This window comes from Lutjanus erythropterus, chromosome 14 (genome assembly GCF_056507025.1).
Source record: "Lutjanus erythropterus isolate fLutEry1 chromosome 14, fLutEry1.hap2, whole genome shotgun sequence".
Taxonomy (NCBI): domain Eukaryota; kingdom Metazoa; phylum Chordata; class Actinopteri; order Lutjaniformes; family Lutjanidae; genus Lutjanus; species Lutjanus erythropterus.
Genome location: NC_139330.1, coordinates 6,505,912 through 6,515,530, shown reverse-complemented (window position 1 = coordinate 6,515,530; position 9,619 = coordinate 6,505,912).

The following is a 9,619-nucleotide window of genomic DNA, read 5'->3' as shown; positions in this document are numbered from 1 at the left end:
AGTCAGCTGTGAGGGGAGCCCAGGTAAAAACTGCGGATGCATCATTAATTTATCCCAGTTTACATTGTGGCAAAGACTTCAAAGCTGGCTTTTTTGTTTCTCTATGTGTGTCCACTGTCTTCCCTCCGGTCCCGACCAGCCCGGCCTCTCGGACACTGGAGGCAGGTGGAGGAGCAGGTCAGGATAGAAGAGAAAGCAGCATGGATCCTGCCAGTCACACAGGGCCCAGAAGACTGAGTGGCCAGGCCCTGCAGGACCAACTGGCAGATGGCTGCCTCAGGATAATGACCAGGTGACATCTGCAGAGTGAACAAGCCATCAGGCTAACAGACTCACCTTGACCCACCGGGGAAGCCAAGCTGCCCATTCTCAACCCGCTCCATCCTCCACCCCTCCTGCAATTCCCTCAGGTTACACCCACAAACTGAGAAGTGTAACAGAAGTTTATTGATTTACTAAGTTTCTCAACTCCCCAAAAAAGAGGTGTGAGAATGTGTTGAAAAAAAAACATTAACAGATTTTATGTGGGTGTTTGAATTGAATTTTCTTTTATTCACTAGAGATTCAGTCGCTGCCTCTATCAATGCCAAATGACTGGGAGTAATTCGTCTCTGAACCATTCTTCTTCTCTCTTTATCTGTAATTCTAACCAAAAACTCCAAATCATTGTGAGACAAACCAGACTCGTGGGACGTGAAAACCTTCTGGAGTAATGCTTAATAATAAGGTGTTGTAATAAGCATTAGTTAATAGGTGATAAGGCCCTTATTAGTGGCTTATTAAAATGAATGTGTTAATAAGCCTGTATAAGTGTTGATAATAGCAAGAAAAGTATTTGTTGTTAGATTATAAAATAGGCAGCAGTAGCTCAATCAGACATGGCTTGGGGACTTAAGAGTCCAGCTCAGACCGAAAAGTGCAGAGAGTGGACTGTTAGCGTGTAGAAGAGCCAGTTCCCCTCCTGGGCACTGCAAGGTGCCCTTGAGCAAGACATCAGACCCCAACCACTCCAGGCGCCTGATTCTGGGCAGCATCCATCACTCTACCACCTCTCACTCTAATTTCATATGCATGTGTGTATACAGGCCTACAAATGTGTAAAATAATTCATGGAGTGGAAATTTGGTTGATAATAACTTTTAAGATACTTATAAACATTTATTATGCTATTATTAACACTTATATAGTCTTATTAACATATATTAACATTAATAAGCATCTTTTAAAGGCCTAATGACCTATTAATTCACTCTTATAAAAAGCACTATAAGGTGTTACCTCTCGAGGTGGTGGGAATATGGTCAAGTCATGACATAATGCAATAGTAAATTGCTGGGGGGGTTTTTAATTATTTTGCCCATAGTGCTGCTATTGACAAGTGATTTTGAAAAGGCGAGGTCGGCGCCTTGTCTAAAGACTCATACACATTGACTACGTGATGCTGTGCACAAAGGTCATCTTTTGACAGCGCCGAGATCATGAAAAGGTCAGATTCCTTGTGCCATTTGGAAAAGAGGCAGTGTGATACCAACCTGCCAATATAATTTCAGCATGTCTTTTTCATCTGAGTGTTAAAACCATACATTGTTTACTAAATAGTTGACTGTGGCTGTATGACTGCTGGCTGACTGATGTTTGGGATGAAGTTAGGAAAACTTTGGAAGCTGAAAGGAAAGAGGTGTGGCGCTGAATGAAAATGAACCCAAAACAGTATTGCAGCTGCAACAGTTGTGCACACTAAGTGAAAATGAAACACGGTTTCTGTTTTGTGTTCGAGCGAACAAAAAGAAAGTAAATAAGTAAGTTAGAAAGTAAGTGAACATTGCATATGGCGCGAGAAAAAGAGGATTTATTGAAGGGGTTTTGGTTCCCTGGGGGGAGACAGTGAATAACTTAACAACAACAGTGCAAGACTGTATAATATTGTTACTTTTACTTCTACTGAACAAAATAAACCTGAATGAATCGGACTAATGTGCATTAAGAAAATGTGTATTGTCAACAACCAACTTATTTATTGTCAGGACATGAACCTCAAGTTTTAATCAATTAGAGCCACTCTCTTAACTTGCAGCAGATATAAAGAACATTAGAACAGAGTGTAATAGAGGGGAATGCTCTGCATACTAATCACAACGATCACTTACTGCCTACAGTATTTTGTGACATGCATACAAATACATATGGCTCATTATAAATGTGAAAACATCTGACAGCAAATAATATCTACATTAAGTGCTCATAGTTAGATTAAATGCACAATATGTAAGTTATTCTACTGAGGGTCTCTCTCAGATTTAAAACAGCAACAAAAGATGTAGTTTATGATGTTGTTAAGTAGCGTGGGATCATGGGAGGTGCTGTCTTCATTGTTTAAGGTAAGATTAATAGGATTTGTCCAAGCTGTTCGTAAACACACCAGAAAGATGGGTTTTTACATTGATTTTTAGGAAAATATTGCATATTATGCATTTAAACAACCTGACCTGACCAATAATGTTCACACACGAATACTAATGTATTAAATCTACTACAAGGAACTTTTATATTATGTTGATTTTGGAGGCCATTGTGGACAACAACAGTAGTACTGTTTCCACCATAATACTTGCAAAACCTAACAGCAAAGATAATATTATCCAGCTTCTTTTTTAGTATACTAACTAATTATAACTGCCAGAAAAAAAGCCTCATCATCTCATTTCATAGTCTGACTTGGCGGTAGGCACAAAAAATAACTATTCAGATATAGTCGATCCTCTCGCGGAGGGTCTAGTTAACTTATGAAGGTCATATAGAGGCATCAGTAATAAACTGAGCCTTTTACATACCCAGTTAAAAACCCCTTCTAGTAGCTTCAAGTTTCATTCACATTACATTTAGTCATGTTTGCCAGCCTCTCTCTCTGACATATCTGACATATTCCATGTTTTCCTGGAAGTTAGTGGGAATGCACCATTACCTTGAATAAATTATGGATTTCTGACCACTGTCAGAAATTGTAAATTTAGCATGAATATCTATTGCATTACAGCTTGTTTTTCGCTATCTTCAAATACATATGAATTACATATGCTGAAGGTTAAATTCTGTACATGAAATATAGTCTTATGGCTTCATTTCTCTTATCATTTGTCATCAATTAGTCTAATGTAGTGAATGCTTTACATATCAGCCAAGTGGTAAACACCATGCTCATACATAAAATGGAAGAAGCCATCATCTCTCACATATCTCAGCCAATTAAACCCATCTGCGGTTCAAACTGGTGCCAAAGAGATCCTGTGACTGCACTCAAATGATGATAGATTGTGTAGGGTTTCTTTGCATCAATAACGCGAAAGCAGCCAATTGAATATAAATGACTCAGAAAATGCTGCACTGTACTTCTCATGTGCAAGATGTAGAACTGTACTGAGGCAGAAATGTATTTATTTGCTCTGTCAACAGCTTATGTGGGTTGTGGACGGTTAAAATGATCTTTCTTAGATGTGATAATTGTAGAGGAAACAGTAGAAGATGCAGTACCTTGTGTCCAATATTGCACAGGTGTTGTTTGTTTGGAGCCAACAGAGCTGGATGAGTGTGTTAGACAGGAGTTAGAAATTCTTTGTTATTTTAGCAAATACCAACACACATTATAGCAGTGGTGGACTCAGGCTGCCCGAGGGGCAGGGGTGAAAAAAAAGGGCATCAGCTGTATGTGAGTTGTGATGCACTTTAGCACATTTTGTCCACTGAAGGGCACTCTGGAGGGCACTTTATCACATTTTAGGGCAAAATAAAAGGCATTTTGCTCACTTTTATCTAATGAAGGGTACTCTAGGGGGCACTTTATCATGTTCTGTCCTCTGAAAGGGCATTCTAGAGTGCACTTTTCCATATCTTCTCCACCAAAGGGCACTCCAGAGGGCACTTAATCGCGTTTTGTCCACTGAAGGGCCCTTTAAAGGGCACTTTACCCCATTTTGTCTTCTGAAGGGTACTCTAGGGAGCACTTTATCACATTTTGACTGCTGAAGGACACTCTAAAGGGCACTTAACCACATTTTGTCCCGAGAAGGACACTCAAGAGGGCACTTTACTGCATTTTGTCCACTGAACAGCACCACTCTACAGGGCACTTTATCACATTTTGTCCACTCTAGAAGCACTTTATTATTTTTTATCCCCTGGATGGGCACCTTATACGGCTCTTTTTGACATTTTGTTGACTGAAGTGTACTGTACAGGGCACTTTATCACATTTTATCCAGTGGAGGGCACATCATAAAGCACTTAACCTTATTTTGTCAACTCTAGAAGCACTTCATCGTGTTTTTCTACCACAGAGGCAACCAAGAGGGAACTTTTGCTGCATTTTTCAAACAGGGGACAATCGCCTCCTCTGCCACCCTTCTAAGTCCACAAGTGTATTAGTAGTAATAGTTGAATATTCATGTTTTGTTTTTAAAATTTAAATAACACCAGAATGTAGCATAATCTTGTCCATAGTTATCTGGTTTACTTTCTAATTCTGCTTAGATTTTCCTGCATTTGTGGCTGCTGAAGTGCTGATATTGATCGAGTATCCAGAATCTCAGTTTCCATTCTCTCCATCCAGTCACGACAAGAGCTCTGTTCCTTACCTTGCAGCATTTGTGCCAATCACCCTCAAACTGTGAAGAAACACTAAATGACTTTCAGTCTCAACGTCTCCCTAGCTTCCCTAAGCTCTTCTAGCTTATGCTCACTGCTTAGGATGCATTTTCAAGTAGTTAACCCACTTTCTGTTCTTGCTTATAGACAAAATGTACTTCTGGGGTTTCACTGACTTTTGTATTCGAGCGTAGCGTCTCCAGGCTCTCTGAGAGAGCTTAAAGCTCAGACAATGCAAACAGTATTTACATAAACATCCATGGTCACCTTTGAGAATGGTCATGGTCGACTGGGCTGCTTTAGTTCCAAGGAAAGCTGTAATTGGAGGTTTGCCCGAGCTGTGAGCTTTCTGGAAGAAAAAGCCGGACGGTAAATACAAAACATCACATCTAAATAAAAAGAGACCAAATTTTTATTCATGTAAGAACTGGGTCAACACATGAGCACCCAAACATACATCTTGGAAGTATTGTTACGTCAGCATTTCATTGATATTATTATGGCTACAAGTTCTATATTTAATCATAGGCTCTGTGTCATTACGGTGCATTCAAGGACTCAGGGATGCTCTGTCTCCAGTGACCCCTGTCTGATATTATCATGTAAGAGCTAAGCCTAAATCACAGGCAAATGCAGTGAGGACCAGCTCTGTGAAAATCTGGAGCCCTTCCAGATCCATCCAAACAAAAATACTCTCTCATTACTTTCTCTGCAGGGATGTGGAGAGCAGCGCTCTGATCCACTGGCACGGTTAAATCCATTTCTTTCATGTTTCACTGACTTTGTTGACTTTGTTTTGCTACTTTGCATCATTTATTCAAGTTGTAGCTCCTTTACAAGATTCATTTAGCCCATAACAGTGTTGTAGTTTGACTCAAACACAACAGGTGCTGGACTGACAACTGTGAACATGCAGAACAGAACAGAGTTTGCTCAACCAAGCTTAAAAATGCATACCAGGAAGCGCACCACATGTTACAACTCTTTGGTCTTTAAGCAGGTAAACACACCTACCAGTTTGTGGAAGCTTCTTAAAGAAAGGTTTGACGTTTTGAGCACTTTGGTGTTTCGATCACTCCAACAAAATCAGTACACGTATCGAGACTGTTTGATTTAGGCAGCAGGAAAAAGCCATGATGTATTGTTCATGTGCTTGACAAGTGTACAGCATTAATGTGAAAACTACAGCAAACCATAATTGATTAATTAGATGTGCTGCATGGTCTCTGAGTCTGAAGGGGAATGTGAGAAAAAAGAGCTTTTAGCAAGGAAAAGCTATATGGGCCATTCAACAGAACTGGTTCAAAGTCAGAGAGGCAAACATCTTAAAATAAAAGTATTGTTTCCCACAGCATTGTATGTATGTAAAACTATATAACATCCAATTATACAGCTAATTCTCATTTTGTATTTTCAGACAGTTTTGGGATATTTTTCTCGCTCCCAAAACTTTTTAAGTTTTCACAAAATAGTTGATGAAACATCATATTTGTAACAAATTTGTAAGCATTTTTTCTTTGTTTGTTTCATTGTAGTTTGAATCCAAAATTTCTTTGCAAAGGGCATAAAATTCATCATACTGGTTTAAACATTAATGATTAATTAGTTTTGATATACATTGAACCAAACACCATCATAACATCTTAGCTGATGATTTCATGTTTTATTTTTGACAAAACATCCCATGTTTTGGTAGTGACAATTTAACACCACATTACAGAATTTTAAATGACTTCAAGTTTATACTAAAATACTTTTGATTGGGAAATATTGTGCTCATTATTATTATAATTATTATACATAATAGAAGGATCTAATATTTGCAGACTTAAATGCTTCTGAAATTTATTTTTTGGTTGTGAGACAGCGGTTTGCACCAGTTCGGTGGAAATGGCCCATATAGATTACAAAGGAAATACAACATGTAGAGACGCTTGACTCAAATCAATATTGAATGTCATTAAGAAAATCCAGCAACAGTGACAATATTGATCTGACTCCTGACATATTCTATGTGTATTTTTGGGTGACAGCTCAGGAGATATCTTAATCTCGCTCGAGGCCTTCAAATGTCAGGATTCATTTCTCTCTGCTCCCTTTGGAATGATGTTATTATGGTTGGGGAGATGACAGTTGTATCAATTATGCATAAGGTGAGAGTGTGTGGAAGGCGTCTATGCAAATCAAGTTCACCCCCATGGATGGCAGTGAAATAAATGAAAATGCTCATTTCAAAGTGGTGAGTTCAGGTAAGTTCCCACCAGTCAGGCTCCAGAAAAGTCTGTGAACAACCACAGAGAAAGAGACACGAGAGAAGTTGTGACTCACTTCAGCTGGTATTACAGTAGGTTATATCTGAAATACCAATTATTTCTAGGTCTCAGGACAAACATTGGTGCCATTTTGAAGGACAATTGAGACTAAAACAGGCAAAAAAAAGAAGAGGTTTAACTGTGCTCTGTATTAAAACATGCAATGTAAGTAATTCTTTTATTATTCTTTTAAATTAATGAGCCCATGCTGTAGTCATCTGTGTCAGTGTGTAAGATTTATGGGGTTTACAGGCAGAATATGGTAGAAACTTATTATAATATTCATAAGTATTTTTCATTAGTGTATAATCAACTGAAAATAAGGATTGTCATGTTTTGTTACCTTAGAATGAGCTGTTTATATCTAAAGAAGGAGCATTTCCACCACGTTGTACTACTATGTTTGTACCGAAATCCTGAATGGACAAACTAAACACTGGCTTTAGATACAGCCTTTGCATTTTGCAAAATTTGCAAGTTTCACAGCCCCCTTAGTTTCTCCAGCATGCCTGGAAGGGGAGAGTGACACAAGGTGTTTGCAATCTATATGCTCACTGCTAGGTGCCATAAAATCCTCTGCACTCATATAAAAATCTGTCAAATTAATATTTCAAAACTTATATGCTGTCTTGTAGGGAGTTCAGTGAGAAGACTGATACCACTGAGCCAGCAGCCGGTTAGATTAGCTGGTATAAACTGGGGGAAAAGTTATCTTGACTCTGCCCAAAAGTAACAACATCCAACTGTCTGCACCCCTAATTAATGTTATATCTCATAGATTTAAGCAGTGCAACAACAGTGTAAACAACACTCTGCAGTTTACTGTAACAATGCAAGGCTAGCTGTTCTTGTATTAACTTAAAACAAAGCTTCATATTTATCATACTGACATAAAAATGGTATCAATCTTGTGCTCTGAGTCTCAGCAAGAAACTTATTACGTTTTCTCCCAAAATACCAACCTGTTACGTTACGTTACGTTACGTTACGTTACGTTACGTTACGTTACATTGTATCAATGCATTTGCTTGCAAGACAAAAGTCACATGACACAAGACACGTGATGCATGTAAAATTATGCAACTCACAACTTTTCATAAAGTTTTAGTTTTCACATGGAACACGACCCACGGTTTCCTGGGTGAAAGTCCTGTGTTTGTTTTAGCTGTCCATCCACCCCACCTCCTCCAGATTCAGACTTTCTCCTTCTTTATGCTTTGTCGAAAGCCTGGTGCACCTCCTTCGGCCGCTCATGGGCACTGTGTGCATCTGTATGAGTCACTGAGGGGCAGGGACAAGATGTTGGTCTTTGACGAGTTGGGAAAAACATGTTATGACTTGAAGCTTGTTCTGTCTATTGTTCAGATGTCTCAAAGTAGGTCGGTGATATGTCCTATGTTTTAATTATCTTATCACCAGCGCCTCACTGAATGCCATATTTTAGGCTTTGAAGCGTCGATATTAAGCAAATATTCAAAGTTTCAGGCAATTAAATTTTTACAGTCCACTTCCCACACACATGCCAGCCTGATTTGAAGGCAGCCTCTTGCCAGTCATAGTAAAATTCTTCAGGGCCACATCGAGCCCACGGGCCACTCATTGAACAGGCCTGTCCTTTCAACAGCACTGCATGGTCTTCTTCAGCACATGGATTTTCCTGGGTTATTACCCTCACTCTGATCTGCTGCGGGAGACTGTATCATGCAGGTGAAAGCTCCAGAATGAGATAATAAATTGACCTTGAGTTGATTCTTTCCAGGTTCAAGAAATTTTCACACTAAAGTTAAGATAGATACATAGTAGATGCATTGAAAAATGCAATCATTCCCAGTTGTGTTGTTTATCAGACAAGAAAAGCGGTAACCCTGTTACTTCGTAATTCAATGGCAAAATATTTGTTACCATGGAAACAAAGTGTAGTAGTGTATCCTCTTAAGTATCTAATCTATTTTATCTAATCTATCTCACATACACAACATGTGCACAAATGCAGTGTAAAACAAATATTTACATCCACATGTGGTGTGTATGAAGGAGACAGGTGTGAGTAGAAGCTGTGTGTTTGTGTGTGTGTGAGCAGAGGGGAGTGGCTGTTGAGGGTGGATGGTCTATCGGGACCTTCTCTTGCTTGTATCCCTCCCTGTTCCTCCATATCCCTTTCTCCTCCCAATCCTCTCATTCTTTGTCTCAAAATCTCTGTTGTAATCTCTCGCCTCTCTCCTGGCTCCTGAGCTGCACATTCTCACATCAACAGCTCCACCAACAGGTGGAGAGATGCCCACCTCGGTGGTTTCCATCAGTCTGAAGCAGTGAAATGCAACACCGCATATTTTCAAGGTCTGTGTGTTAAATTTCCTGTTAACTGAGAGCTGTTTCCATGTGAACTGTTCAGGTTGGTGGGGTGGGGGGGGGGGGGATTATTTATTGTCATTCAACACACAGCAATGCTGAATCAACGGAGTCACCGGATAAAAGAGTAAGGACACTGCACGCTGGCACAGAGCTGCTCCCATCATTGGCTGTGTATCAGTCAACCGACGCAGTATCCAGGAAATGCTCGGTAAATCAGCTTTTCAAAAGGATCTTTGTGTCTTCATGCTGCCTTTCACCCTCTGTTCTGCATGAAATTCTTATAAAAATAGCCCAGAGACACCCTGAAACATCAGCTC